Source organism: Pseudorasbora parva, chromosome 23 (assembly GCF_024679245.1).
Source record: "Pseudorasbora parva isolate DD20220531a chromosome 23, ASM2467924v1, whole genome shotgun sequence".
NCBI classification, from domain to species: domain Eukaryota; kingdom Metazoa; phylum Chordata; class Actinopteri; order Cypriniformes; family Gobionidae; genus Pseudorasbora; species Pseudorasbora parva.
Window position 1 is genome coordinate 23,613,287 of NC_090194.1, and position 14,999 is coordinate 23,628,285.

General features: G+C 43.8%; 1 protein-coding gene across 5 annotated transcripts in view; it reads left to right on the forward strand.

The window, feature by feature from the left end:
- The first annotated feature begins 3,713 nt into the window (after positions 1-3,713).
- Positions 3,714-14,999, forward strand: part of phldb2a (pleckstrin homology-like domain, family B, member 2a) — a 213,805-nt gene continuing 202,519 nt past the window's right edge. For 4 of the 5 annotated variants that reach the window (XM_067433808.1, XM_067433811.1, XM_067433812.1 and 1 more), the window contains exon 1: positions 4,887-5,004. The gene's annotated coding sequence lies outside the window, so the exon portion shown is untranslated. Of the gene's footprint in view, positions 3,818-4,886; positions 5,005-14,999 lie in introns of those variants that run through there. The other variant, XM_067433809.1, reaches the window with a different exon arrangement.

The following is a 14,999-nucleotide window of genomic DNA, read 5'->3' on the forward strand; positions in this document are numbered from 1 at the left end:
CACAAGTTTGCTGATAGCTCTAAAGCCGCGCGGACTATAATGACATAAGTGTTCACGGACGACTGGATCTGCACCTGATCGAGTGTTTATGGGCGTGCATTTCCTGTCTCGCTCTAGTCACGCGCGCACGCACCTTACCGGGAGAAGAGCCCGTACGGCCCATACAAGGACCTTCCGCTATCGACGTCAAGCCGACCCATACTCGAAAAAAACTCTCCGAAACTTGTGAGAAACCGGAAGGAGTATTTTTGACACTCCATCAAACGTCCAACATTAGTTTTTGAAACTTTGTCTATATTTAGGATGGGAATCCAAGTCTTTAACAGTGTAAAAAGCTCAGTATGCATGAAACAGCATTTCAACCCCCCCTGTTAAAGAAACAGTCACCATGTATGGATTCATGTATTGCATTCATCACATCACATTCATCACACTTATAAGCATATCTACTTTACTTACACTACCTTCCATTAAATCAAATTCACCCAGGTTACTTCTACTTTTACAAATTCAGATAATTAAATGTGTGTTAGGAAACCGTGTGTGGACCATCACAGAATTTTCGGCGATTCCGTGAAACTACCACGGATTTTTAAGTTAAGGGTCAGTGATCATTTCAAGGAATTCTGTGAGACCAGGTTGAACATTGAGTTCCTCTAGGCTATCTGTAATGCTGAGGAGATGGAGCTGATGGGAAAGATTATGTACAAAGCAATCTTTAGTCCCAACGGTTATAGTCCTAGACTTCTGAGTTATTACTCAGAAGTCTAGGACTATAACCGTTGGGACTAGTGCTTTAACGAGCCGAAGAGCACAGGTGGCTCGCCTACACAGCAACCACTGGCTCTGCACCAATATACCTAGACTCGCTTGTTTAGACTTACACACCCTCCAGAAGCTTGAGTTCTGCAAGTGAATGACACCTCGTGGTTCCATCCCAAAGAGGCATGAAATCACTATCACAGACCTTTTCTGGGAGGAAAGAAAGGGGAAAAAAATAGTGTGTACTGTGCTTGATTAACTGAACCTTCTTACAGTGCAGGTTGTTGCCCTTATTTGTTTTGTTGCTTCTATTGCTCTGGCCTTTTTGTTAGTCGCTTTGGATAAGCGTCTGCTAAATGATTAAATGTAATACTGAAGATATAATTATAAATTACAGCAACACCTCCCCCTTTACCTTTCAGATGTGGCTCGTGTTTATAACAATGATTATAATAATAATAATTCATAACGATAATTATAATAATCTTTGAATATTCTGTGTCATCCTCCTCACCAACAGTGCTGGAGTTATCACACCCCAATGGAAATATGTGCTGTCTTGATGGAGTTACCAAGCCAACAATGCTCACTCATGGAAGTACACAGTATTTTTAGCCAACCTTCCTAACTGCAGTTAGAAATATCTTTCTGTACCAAGCACTACTAACCACTTTCTTTGATTGCATCAATAATGCTTTTCATATCTTTGTCATAGCCTTCCCAGAAGTCAAAGGGAGGCCAACTATTTGATTTGGGCATGTCTCATAGGGCCTCTCAGCAGGATCTGCGGATCTAACCTTGCTTGCTTACCACCTCGGAGAGAAATCAAAACAAACAGCGGCAATGAATGACTTCCTGTCCAGCGATACCACTGCCTTAAAGCCCTGCATTTATGCCCGAGCCCGACGGGCCCCGACTTTTTTACGCCCCTCGGGCCGGGCTTCGGGCCAATTTTCATGTCATACCTAAAACGCGGGCCGGGCTTCGGGCCTTTTTATAGGCTTCTCCTTCGTTTTATATTTATTTTATCAATTAAAAGGAACAATGAGTTCTGCGCTGGTGGAAACAACACGAGACCATAATAGCTAACGCGACTGTCAAGATGGCTCGCACAGTGTTCAGAGCATAGGTTCAGAGTCCGCGCCAGCAGCAGCGCGCGTTTCTTCAGCACGGAGACACACTGCAAGCATGGTGTGAGCGTAGCGTTTCTGTTGCGTGTCATCCGCGGGGCGTCTGGTGCTATTAATGTACAGGGAAGCCCTATACTTCATGTTAAATATAAATATATTGCCTATTGATACAGCAAAGACAACTTCGGCAGTAGCCGGCCCATGCCATATCCATGGTATTGACGGCAAAAGGCTACAGAATAATTCGTTCTGTATTGACTGGTTTAATATTTCCAAATCGATAATTAGGCTATGTTGTCTTTTATTATTACAATTAGGCCTATCTGCATTTATGTTAACCTACAGACTTTCAAACATGAAAATGTCATTATGTGTCACAATGTTTTATGGGCTATATGTTGTAGTCAGATAGATATGATGGTGCTGCAACACGCATCGCCGCAAATGACTAATGCAAGCCAACGCAAATGGCCGTAAATGAAACTTAAAATAAGTCTAAGATAGTCAAAAACACCATCATCTTCAATAAAAATGAATGAGATGAATGAGATCATTATCTTACCAGTGCGTCGCGCTCTCTCTTATGTGGTATTTGAATCTGAAATAAGCTGCTGAATAAAATGCATCTTAATCTTTTGCTTCCGTTGCTGTAAACTCCGTTAAATGAGCATATACCCCGGGAATTGAAGATGGGATTTATATTCATTTGCGTAGGTGTAAGGTAGGCTATAAGACAACCTGCATGTGCTTTTTTTATTTTATTTGTTTAGCTCCGTTTGCGAGAGCCGCGAGCAGAATCAGCCTGCCTCAGCTCGTCAAAAATGCCTTTTAGGCTACTGGTGGTAATAGTTGGCGAAATTAACTAACATTGTGATGCTTGAAGTGTTTTATGGATTTTATTATAGGCAAGACAAGTCAAGAGTTGATTTGAGAGACTAAATTAATTAAATATGCGGTTAACTCACTGTCGGCCGCTGGCCGCTTTTGGTCGTCACTTAAAAAAATTAAAACTTTAATTTAACAAACAAAAAAATGCTCTAAACATTTTTGATCATTAACGTACTAAAGAAACGAAACGAAAAATAACTACTTTGACATTAAAAACAAAACAGAACTATTTTAATGGCTGCAACAATGTAAAAAAAAAAAAAAAAAAAAAAAAAAAAAAAAAAAAAAAAAAAACGGGCTCTAGTCGGACTCGGGCCGAGAATTTTGATAAGCTGTCGGACACGGGCCGGGCTAGGGCCTCAGCGTCTCGGGCCCGGGCCGGGCTAGGGCCTAGATTTGAGGCCCGTGCAGGGCTCTACACTGCCTGACTCACCACAGTAATTTCTCACCCACTTTCTCTTTCCTTGCATTCTTTGTTCTTTTCTGTCATATATTTAGCAGAGTATATAAACAAACTCTCTTTTTTGTTCTTTTTTGCTGTCTCTCTTTTTCTTCCTGTGTTTGCTGATCAGAGTGATATGAGATCACACTTTTCTGTGTGACTCCAGACTTCCAGAGAATGTTGCAGTTTTTAATAGTTGATTGGTCACACCCCCTCCTCATCCTCCCTCTCAATCTCTCATACTCCTCGACTCATTCTATTCTGCAAGATTCTTCCCTCTCTCTTAATTTTTCTTAAGAGTAGTAACTAAATAACTGGGACTATGTGTCCTGAAGTAGGCTACCCAGGTACATTTTGGGACATACAGGCATAAACAGATGGAGAGACTCACAAGTTTTGCAATTCCCGTTCATTTTATACAAATTAGAGACAGATTTAGACATTTGCAAGATTACTTGATGTTTCATATCTCATATGGGCTAGTGTGCTATGTTTTATTGTTTTTGTTACCTCCTTTCTTTTTTTTTGTTTAGTAAAGTTTTTGTTTAGCACTGTCTCCCTGACTAACAAGAGAGAAAATACAAAACTGCATATGGTATGTATCTATAGTTTAACTCAGAGTATTCAGAATGAATGTTTATAATTGTGTATATCCGCATACGCTTGTGTGCTGTAGTATGAGTGCATGAGTAGTGTTGAAATGTGTAGCCGAGGTCTGGAAGTAATCAATGTAACCGTGCAGCACTCCAGCGCCCCCTCCCCATGATGCAACTTGAGTTCTTAAAGTGATGGAGAACAGACCTAGGCGGCAGGGGGAGGGGACTGTCTTTCCTTCTTTCCCCCCACCCTCCTCCCAGCTGTAACTTTTACACTAAATTAAATTTACAATGGAAAATATGCCTATGCACTCTCTTATGACATAGATTTAATGCAAGGTTAAGCAGAAGATTTGCAACCAGTGAAACACACACAAAAGCTTGTTTTGGATTGGCCCAAACAGGAAAATGATAAATTATTCAAATCAAATTATTATCTAAAAGTATGTTATCTTTTAATATGTTAAAGTTAATTATAATATATTAATAAAGTTAATTATATATAATTACCACCGACAGTCCCCCATTCAAAAAAAAAAAAAAAAAAAAAAGCCCTAATATAGTATGGTTTATGATATTTCTCCTCATGCAGATCAAACAAATGACCTCAGAAGGTTAAAACTTTCTTACATTACTAATGTTGTATAGGGACATTTGGTATGTGTGTGTATGTATATGTTTTTTGGAGCCATCTGCATGGCCTAAATTACAGGGCACTTCCAGATGAAAAAAGAAAATGGTTAAAAAAAAATCAAGTGATTTAGTTTTTGTTGGCAAATATGTATAGCTCGCTGTGAACGGGTTGGTATGGTAATTGTTACCAGACTTTATGTCATACATTAAGTAAGCAAACAGAAAACTGAGTTACAACAGAGAATGTGTGTTGAAACGTGTAGGAGGTAGATCAAACAACCTCTGGGAGTCAGAAACGTAAAATGCAAGTGAAATATCCCATGAACTACCTCCATTTTTATATTTTGTGAAGTGTATGAGTCACTCTCTTTTCAGCCGAAAGTCAGAGTTCCATTAAAGCGCGTCCCCGCTGAGAGGAGGCGTGTCCGCAGACACGACCAAGGTCTTGCCGCACTCATCGCGTATGTACTCTTTTGTCATGCTAAACTGGCTGGACACAGAGAGGACCGAGCGCGTATCATTCTCCTCCTGAGTCAATGGGACACTAAATTAGGTTAGTTTTATTCCTTCAACTGCATACAGAGCTCAAGAAAAATAGTGAAGAGCATAAATATGTTGACACCATTAGTTTGGCGTATTGTATAGTTTCATTTTAAGTTTTATTGTTAGGAAATGAATCTTGTGGTCCAGTAAGTCGGGCAGAGCCGGTGTGTGCTGTGTTTTTATTTATTTTATTTTTTTATAAACATTTTAAACGTAGCTTAAAGGCACGTTTATAGAACTTTAGACTGACAAACAAGACGCCAGTGAATTCTGTTTTATACAGAGTAACATGGGCGGTTGTTTGCTTCGCGGTGCACGCGAGCAGATTGTTGATATTTAACCCGCGATTAGTAGTGAGCGCAGAAACAGCCTCAGTTACAATAGTGCTCTCCTAACTTGTTCAGATGTGATTTTAACGTAGGCCTATATCCGCATCCTAGGAACTGTAATGCATTGGCTACCATTGCAATTTTTAGGGTTAGTTAGAGGAAGGAAGGGGTGCTTTGCCAAAACATTGGTTTATAGACCTCTGCACAAGTTTGCTGATAGCTCTAAAATTAATCAAATCTTTAAGCATGGGATTTTGTTCGGTTTAAACAGGCTTTATCACTTTGGCACAATATCTGTGCTGAAAGGCAGACAAGTGCTTGTAATACTTTAACAATGATAATACTTTCGGTAACCTTAGCCTGTTTTCTATAGGTGAAAGACTGGTTGGCAGATAATTTTTTTAAATTAAATAAGGAGAAAACGGAGGTTATAGTTTTCGGTCCCAATTACCACTTAATGTCCAAGTGCCTAAAAAACACCCATTGGCTGTTTCAATCGCTGACAAGGTTAAAAGCCTTGGTTTTATCTTGGATTCTGAGCTAAAAACAAATAAATTATTTGGTTAAGTCTTTTTCCCCCTACTTAAAGCTCTTAGCAAAAACAACCCTTTTCTATCTCCAACAGATTTTTAGAGGGCTATTTCTGCAGTTGTTTTCTCTAGAATGGATGGATAACTGTAATTCACTGTATGCTGGGATTGATAAAAAGGCTTTGGCATGCTTGCAAAACATACAAAATGCTGCAGCCAGATTGATTAAGTCAGCCAAGAGAACGGATCATGTTACACCTTTATTGAGAGACTTGAATTGGCTGCCAGTCAAGTTTAGAGTACATTACAAGATCATTGTTCTGGTTTTTAAAGCGCTACATAATTTGGCACCACCATACCTTTCTGAGTTTTTGTCTGTATACATCCTGTTTAGGTCATTGAGATCGGAAAATCTAAATCTCCTTGTGACTGTAAGAACAAATTTTAAACATAAAGGTGACAGAGCGTTTTCTCAAATCGGTCCTTAACTGTGGAATGACCTCCCGCACTCAGTCAGATTAGCAAAGTCATTGGCTGTGTTTAAAGGGATACTTCACTGCCTTTTCATATTAAACTATGTTATTCCCTTAACTTAAACGAGTTGATACATACCTCTCTCGTCTCAGTGCGTGCACTTAATCTCCCAGACGCGCGGTGATGATCTGATAGCATTTAGCTTAGCTCCCTAAGCCCAGTTCATTCACTATGGAACCAAACAGAGATCAAGTTAGAAGTACCAAACACCTCCACGTTTCTCCTATTTAAATACAGTTACACGAGTAGTTAAACGATCAAGTATGGTGACAAAATAAAACGTGGCGCGTTTCTAACTGTATTTAAATAGGGAAAAGATGGAAGTGTTTGGTACTTCTAACTTGATCTCTGTTTGGTTTCATAGTGAATTAACTGGGCTTAATGGGCTAAGCTAAATGCAATCAGATCATCACCGCGCGTCAGAGAGATTAAGTGCACGCACTGAGACGAGAGAGGTATGTATCAACTCGTGAAATAACCCATTAAGTCATTGTTAAAAACCCAATTATTAGATGTAGCATGGGGGTCAGTCTGAAGTAGGGCTGGACAATAATTCAATATCAATATATATCGCGATATAATTTTTTTCAATAACGGTGATATGATTTTTAAACACATTTCCGATATTTCGATATGACTGACGTTCAGGGCGCATGCCATCAGAAAGAGCAGAACACGATTGGCTTCTTGCATGATGACGTACACCACGGACACGCAGCCAGTGCTCAGCAGTAGTAGGCTGACAGATCCAACGCGGCACGTTTTAGCTACAAAGAGAGTTTCCCTGACCGCAACACAAATGTGACTGAACGAGCTTCCACAAGTAAGGAGAAATAAATAGTTGATAAGAGAAGAAAGACTAACTTTCTTTAGTGGCGTGGAAGTGGTTCGTCTATCTAAAGCACTATTCGCACGGGATTAGTATTATCTAGGGACCTCTGTGATTTAGAAATGACTCCTCCACATCTGAGTTTTGCGTGGCGCATTCGCACGGGATAAGCAAAGCCTGTGATTTTACTCAAATTTACTGACTTCTCCCGGATATGATGTTCGTTATAGATAGCTGTATGAAATCATAAACAGGCATCGATATCGTTTTGATTATTTTACAGTAGCCTAATAAATATATATAATTTCGTTCAGTTAGCGAACAGACGCCATGAACTGAGCTCAGACCAGCGGCAGGAATCAGATTTCATTTATCACGAGTAGGAAGCTGACAATATAGCCTACGGCGGAAGATTCAGTTTCAAAACTAAATGTAAAAGCGCCTATTTAAACAAGATTGTCATTGTACTATACTGTTCTGTTATGTTTTTCATTCAGAACAGTATTAATGTTAATATTAAACACACCATTCAATCAGATTACTCTCAAATTGATACTCATTCTAAAGTGAAAGTATAATCCGTGTGGGCGCGGCTGCACGGGAATGACTGAACGGTGCGCATTATGAATGCAGACTTTATTCTTCGTGAAAGATAAAGATAGAAATGCTCACAGGGAGAAAAAAAGCTTGCAAAAAGTATATACAATCCGCCTAATCCTGGCCAAATCACAGAGATCTCGATTCGCACGGGACTAATGTTATCACAGGACCTCAGTGTTCGGCGAAATATGGTAGGTAGGCTAATTTGCGGGGGAATTTTTACTTTACAAATTACAGACATGGCCGATTCGCACGGGATTAAGATCACAGACATTCTCTGCAATCATTACAAATCACCAGAGGTCCCCAGATAATACGAATCCCGTGCGAATGGGGCTGATATTAAACTTGTGCCGGAGAGGTGCCGACTAGGGGTGTAACAATACATCGACATAGATGCATCAATCTAATGTCTAACAATACGATGCCAAGCGTTACAAATAATCCATGTAGACTATTTATGTAAGAGGCAAGTGGCACATTTGTTTTAATACTTTCCACATTTGCACACAATGTCATGTATTAACACCAATGCGTTCATTCTCGTTTAAATTACCTTTCAAAGCTTGTGAAAGACAGTCAGACATGGCTTCACGAAAATGTATCATTTGCTCGTGTTTAAAGCCTTGCAAAAAGTAGCGTGCACTCATCTCAAACAGAGCACAAATAGGCCACTGAATTGAGTCTTATTTTATTTATTTTTTTGTGCATCAGTAGATAAAGGTATAGTTCCCTATCTCGAGGGAACTTCGAGCTGCGTCGAAACGCTAGGGGACGCCTCTGCGTGCCATGTCATGAAGCACTTGTGTAATCAGTCCAATAGCGGGACGATACGTCACGGGCGGGTGACGTCATCGACCAGGAAGCTATAAAGCATGCCCGGACCAAACAGTCACTAGCTTCTGTGTCTTCACAAGCGCTCTGTGTGAATTGTATGTCCATTTATTGTGTGTGTGTTCAAAAAAAAAAAAGAAAGAAAGAAAGAAAGAAATATGGCAAGTCAGTATAGGTGTTGTGTTCCTCCCTGCCCACGTTACATCACGGGTAGGGATACACACGTCCTAATGTGTGATGTGTTTGGGGCTCGAACATGCCCAGTCAGCTCTCGAGGGGGTCGGCTGCGAGCATTGCGAGAGACTCCCAATGCGCATATTAAGATCACGCCGGGCACTCTTCGAGGAGAGTGCTTTGGCTCGCGGTCCTCAGGGCTCGGGTCCCGCTGTTGCCGAGGCGCAGCGAAGGCTCGCGTCCTGGGGATCGCAGTTGGATCTAGTGGCGGGGTTAGAGACGGGTGATCCCCTATCTCTGCCTTTACCCGCTGGATCTCATGCCTCAGTTAGCGAGCTGGAAGCACGCTCTGCGGTTTTCTTCTGCTCGCGCTGAGGCACAAACGCAGCAGCACTCCAGCTCCGAGGAACTGGATGTTGTTAGCGCTGATGATGATCTGCCAAAAGAAAACGACACACACACACTCATAAAAAGAGGTGCTATTGGTGTAACTCGCGCTGTGTCCAGGTTAAGTTTAGACTGGCCGGCCGAGTGTCAAGAAGTTCGCCAAAAAATAAATAAATATATAAATAAATAAAATAAGAAAGAGAAAGAACAATATAATGGCGAGCAGACAGCATGTTTGAGAGTACGAGGGGCTGAATCTAGTGGCTCGGATCTCGCGTTTGCCGAGGCAGCGTGTAGATCACGGGTCTACAATATAGATTCTATGACTCGATCGCGGATCTCGCGCTTGCCGAGGCAGCGTGTAGATTACGGGGTTGAGTTTAGTGGCTCAGATCGCGTGTTTGCCGAGGCATCGCGTAGATTATGGGTCTGCATCTATCATTCAGAAAGGGCGACGATGTCTCGGGGGGAAGAGACGCTTGCGAGCTATCTCTCCCCTGAGTCCACATCGTCACACAGCCCCACAGCTGCCCACAACAAGCCGGTAAAAAAAAAAAAAAAAAAAAAAAAAGTCGGCTTTGGGGGTAGGGCATATTCGGCAGCAGATCAGGCGGCCGCCGGTTTGTATACGGCGGTTGCATTGCAAGCATATAAAACAAGCAGACCTGCTGGGGGATATTGATATTGAGATGTGAAATATATATATATATATATATATATATATATATATATATATATATATATATATATATATATATATATATAATAAATAAATAAATCAAAATGTCCCTCTGGGGCTGTCGGGCGGGGCAGCCTCAGCCGAGTACATCCTTTCTCAAACCTACACCGAGCAAAACAAAAGAGAGAGCGTGGCCGCTCGGGGCCCCCCCACAGAGAGATCGGGGGTCCGGGTGACGCGCTCAGCCGGGACCTTCCCGTGGTAGGGCGGATCTGAGGGCCGTCCTTACTGCTAGGAAGGCCTCGGCTAAGAAGTCCTGACGTCAGAGGCGCAGGACTTCCGATGGCAGTCCCCTCCGGGAGAGTGCGGCTCGCCGAGGCGCCCGCTCTTTCCCGGTGCCATCGGGGGGGGCCGGTCTGCCAACCCTGCCACCGTTGGTGCTTCAGGGCGCGGCGGTCCCCGGCGAACATATATCTCCTTGTCCGCCCGGAAACGTAGCGGCTTGGGGATGTTCGCGCCCTCTCGTGAGGGCCCCGGGGCGGTCAGTTCGGTTGCTACCTGCCGGTTATCCGTTACAGGACACCGGGCTGACCACCCAGGAAAATCCAGAGACCAGCCTCGAGAGGCTGGTTCCCTTAGTAGATTTTCTGGCAGCGTGGAAACTTCTGCCGAATATCTCAGAATGGGTCCTGCTCACATTATAAAAAGGGTTCGGTCACACCCACCCGTGTTCAGCAGGGTTACTCCTACGGTAGTAACCCCCGAGTAGCCTCTGGTCATGGAACAAGAGGTACAGACTCTTCTGCGAAAAGAGGCTATACACGGGTCCCTCCCCTCTGCAGAGAGTCGGGCTTTTACAGCCGGTACTTCATAGTTCCAAAGAAGGATGGAGGGTTAAGGCCTATTTTTAGATCTGCATCAGCTAAACAAAATGCTCACGATAAAACAGATCGTGTGTCACGTCAGGTCCGAGGACTGGTGTGTCACAATAGACCTAAAAAATGTATACTTCCACATCTCCATCCTTCCGCAGCACAGAGAGGTCTTCAGGTTTGCTTTTGGGGGCGAAGCTTACCAGTATTGAGTGCTGCCATTCGGCCTAGCTTAATCACCCCACACTTTCACCAAGTGCGTGAATGCAGCTCTGGCTCAGGTGCGACTCCAGGGCATTCGCGTGCTCAACTATATCGACGATTGGCTGGTGTTAGCATAGTCGAAACAGTGGGCGTTCAGCATTGAGATGCTGTTCTCGCCCATATGAGAGTGTTGGGGCTAAGGTTGAACGGAAAGAAATGTGTGCTGGCACCTATAAGCTGCAGAGCACTACTTTTCTGGCGGTAGTCTGGGACACGAAAATAATGTTGGCTCGGCTATCCCCTCCCAGGATAAAAACGATCCTGGATACCGTGAACCAGATAAAGCTAGGTCAGTCACTCACTGTGAAACACTTTCAGAGAGTGTTAGGGCTGATGACAGCAGCGTCCAACGGGGTACCTTTTGGCCTGCGGTACATGAGACCCTTACAGTGGTGGCTCAGGACCAAGGGGTTCTCCCTGAGGGGAAACCCTTTTTCGCTTGATCAAGGTCACGCGGCGCTGCCTACGTGCCTTAGTGAAGTGAAAAGATCCTTGGTTCCTGTCCCAAGGTCCAGTTCTGGGGGCTCCTTGTCGTCGCGTAACGCTAACGACGGATGCCTCCCTAACTGGCTGGGGAGCGGTCATGAGTGGCCGCTCGGCCCAAGGTCTGAGCGGCCGTCAGCTCTCCTGGCACATAAACCAGCTGGGGTTGATGGCTGTGTTTCAATCATATAAAATCAAACACTTCCTCTCAGACCTGCGGGGCCACCATGTGTTAGTTCGGTCAGACAACACTTCGGTGGTCTCGTATATAAATCACCAGGGGGGGTTGAGATTGCGTCGGGTGTGGAAGCTGACGCGTCATATGCTAACATGGGCCCACGGCAAGATGCTCTCGCTCAGGGCGATGTACATCCCGGGGGTCCTGTATGTAGCGGCAGACTCCCTGTCGAGGCAGGGAGTGATGCCGGGAGAATGGAGACTCCACCCGAGGTGGTGGAGGAGCTGTGGATCCGCTTTGGGCGAGCCCAGGTGGATCTGTTTGCGTCTCGAGAGACGACACACTGTCCAGCATATTTCTCCCTCACGCATCCAGCCCTGCTGGGGCTGGACGCAATGGTACAGACGTGGCCGAGGCTGCGTCTGTACGCCTTCCCCCCTCTGGCATTGCTCCCAGGAGTGCTGGAGAGCGTCCGCCGGGACGGGGTTCAGCTTTTATTGGTAGCCCCGCTCTGGCCGGGCCAAGTATGGCTCGCCGACATTATGTCTCTCCTAGAAGGTCCTCCCTGGAAAATCCCAGTCAGGAGAGATCTTCTTTCGCAGGCCGGGGGGGTCAGTACTGCACCCGCGCCCGGAACTGTGGAAACGGTGGGCTTGGCCCCTGAGGGGGCCCAGTTCATAAACACGGGTCTATCTACTGAGGTGATAGAGACCATGTTGCACTCCAGAGCACCATCCACAAGGAGACTTTACGCACTCAAATGGAGAGTTTTTGTCGCCTGGTGTACGCACCAGGCTTTGGACCCTGTTAACTGCCCGTTCGGTTCAGTTCTTGAGTTCCTACAAGAAAAATTCTCCGCAGGGTTATCTCCGTCATCACTGAAAGTATATGTGTCGGCGATATCTGCTTATCATATTCCATTAGATAATGCATCATTGGGGAAACACCCTTGGGTCATGCGTTTCCTTCGTGGTACTTTGAGGCGCAGACCTGCGGCACGCTCGAGGGTGCCTACTTAGGCAGTGGCACCCTCTTGTCTGGAGTTTGCACCAGGAATGGTAAAAGCATTTCTCTTCCCGAGGGAAGGATATGCTTCCAAGGTCCCGACTAATGTGCCGGGACCAGTAATGCTGCAGGCTTTCTGTCCGCCTCCGTTCACTAGTCAAGACCAAGAGAAGCTAAATCTGCTATGTCCGGTCAGGGCCCTAGATGCATATGTCCACAGGGCTGCCCTGTGGCGAAACTCAGAACAGTTGTTTGTGTGTTTTTGGGTCCCCGAGCAAGGGAAAACCGGCTTCAAAGCAGATGCTTAGCAAGTGGATAGTCGAGGCTATTTCGCTCGCTTATGAGTCGGCCGGACATCCTTCACCAATGAGGGTCCGCGCCCACTCCACTAGGAGAATGGCTGCCTCTATGGCTCTTATTTCGGGAGTTTCATTGTCAGAGGTATGTGATGCGGCTGGGTGGTCCTCTCCGCATACATTTGGGAGGTTTTACAATCTAGATGTAGCCTCTACACCGGGGTCCCGGGTGTTTCTGGGTTGATTCACACATACAGACATTTGGGACTCTGGCGGCGTGGGTATTGAGGTCCCCTAGCGTTTCGACGCAGCTCGAAGTTCCCTCGAGATAGGGAGGGAACGAGACGCTGCGTCGAGATGCCATACTCCCGGCATGCCTGTGATCGATTTGTTCGACTTTTCCAGAAGCTAGTGACTGTTTGGTCCGGGCATGCTTTATAGCTTCCTGGTCGATGACGTCACCCGCCCGTGACGTATCGTCCCGCTATTGGACTGATTACACAAGTGCTTCATGACATGGCACGCAGAGGCGTCCCCTAGCGTTTCGACGCAGCGTCTCGTTCCCTCTCAGGGAACCATGGTTACATACGTAACCTGAGACGTTTTGCATAAAAGGAGAATATAGCGCTATGAATCGTTCTTCACTGAAGAAAATGCTCAATAAACTGCGTCTGCGAAGTGAGAGTCTTGTTTATTTGACGGTGATTTCACATTTCTTGTTCGTATAAAGGCTAAATACAAATAAAAGGTGAACATTAATTTATTTGTACCGTTTTTATTTCTAAAATATTATATAGTTTTATATGAGGAGGTTTCATAGACTTGGCAAATTAATTTGTCAGAAGTTTGTAGGTACAGAAATCCTTTGTGGCAGTTCTTGGTAGTTTTTCTAAAGCTTTTATATAGCTAGTTCATATCGATATCGAAATTATATCGTATCGACCAAAATTAAGAAATATATCGTGATATAAATTTTGGCCATATCGTCCAGCCCTAGTCTGAAGTAGGGCTGTGTATTGCCAAGAATCTGGCGATACAATACGTATCACGATACAGTGGTTACGATACGATATATTGTGATATATTGCGATATTGTAAAAGAGGCAATATATTGCGATATTTCTTTATTTTTTTATAATTTAAAAGAATAAAGAACACAACCATATGCCTAAAAAACGAGACAAAGTATTTTATTTAATTAATACAGTATAATTTATATCACTAATCACTATTTTGTGCAACCTGAGTAAAGTAAAATGTTAAGTGACTGCAGGATTCTTTATGTGTATATGTTTTAAAGGTTCACAGTATAGCAGTGGCTATTTAACAACAGAAAGTGCAGTCCATTTCATGACTGAATGACTGTTTGTTATATATTTAATACAGTTAAGCTATTTTCTATAAGTCTATTGTATAAAGTGCTATTTCAAGTAATGTTACTGAACTGCAGAGCTGGTCATATATCCACATCGCTATGATCTTTCATTCAGCTGCCACCGCTGTCAGTTTTGGTGTTTGTTTATTATGTTTCTGAGAGGAAAACTTGCAGTACATTCTATCGAAACGCTTCTCAGCAGTGCGGGTGACGTCAGGATGTTAAGCGAGCTCTGTTTCAATGTGTTTCCTGAGTATTCGATTTTAACTTGGCCTATTTTGCAAACAAAATGATTCTTGTCGATTTCCTAAGTGGCTTCTTTTTAGCTGAAGCCAAAATGAGTCCACACTTCAGCTCTGTATACTGCAGGAGCGGAATAATGCTATCGTCTTGAGAGCTGGGTTTGCTAATGTAAACACTAGTGATGCACACACTCTTACCTTGCGCTTCTCCGGCGCCGCGTCAGTTATACGTTCTGAGATAACACTGCCATCTAGTGGTTGGGTGTTATACAGTCTGTGGTTTAAACCGAACACAAAGCCACGAATCTTGGATGTAAATAAATAAATATATAAATATCGATATAGTGTTTTTGAGAATCGATACAGTATCGCCAAACATAATATCTCGATATTC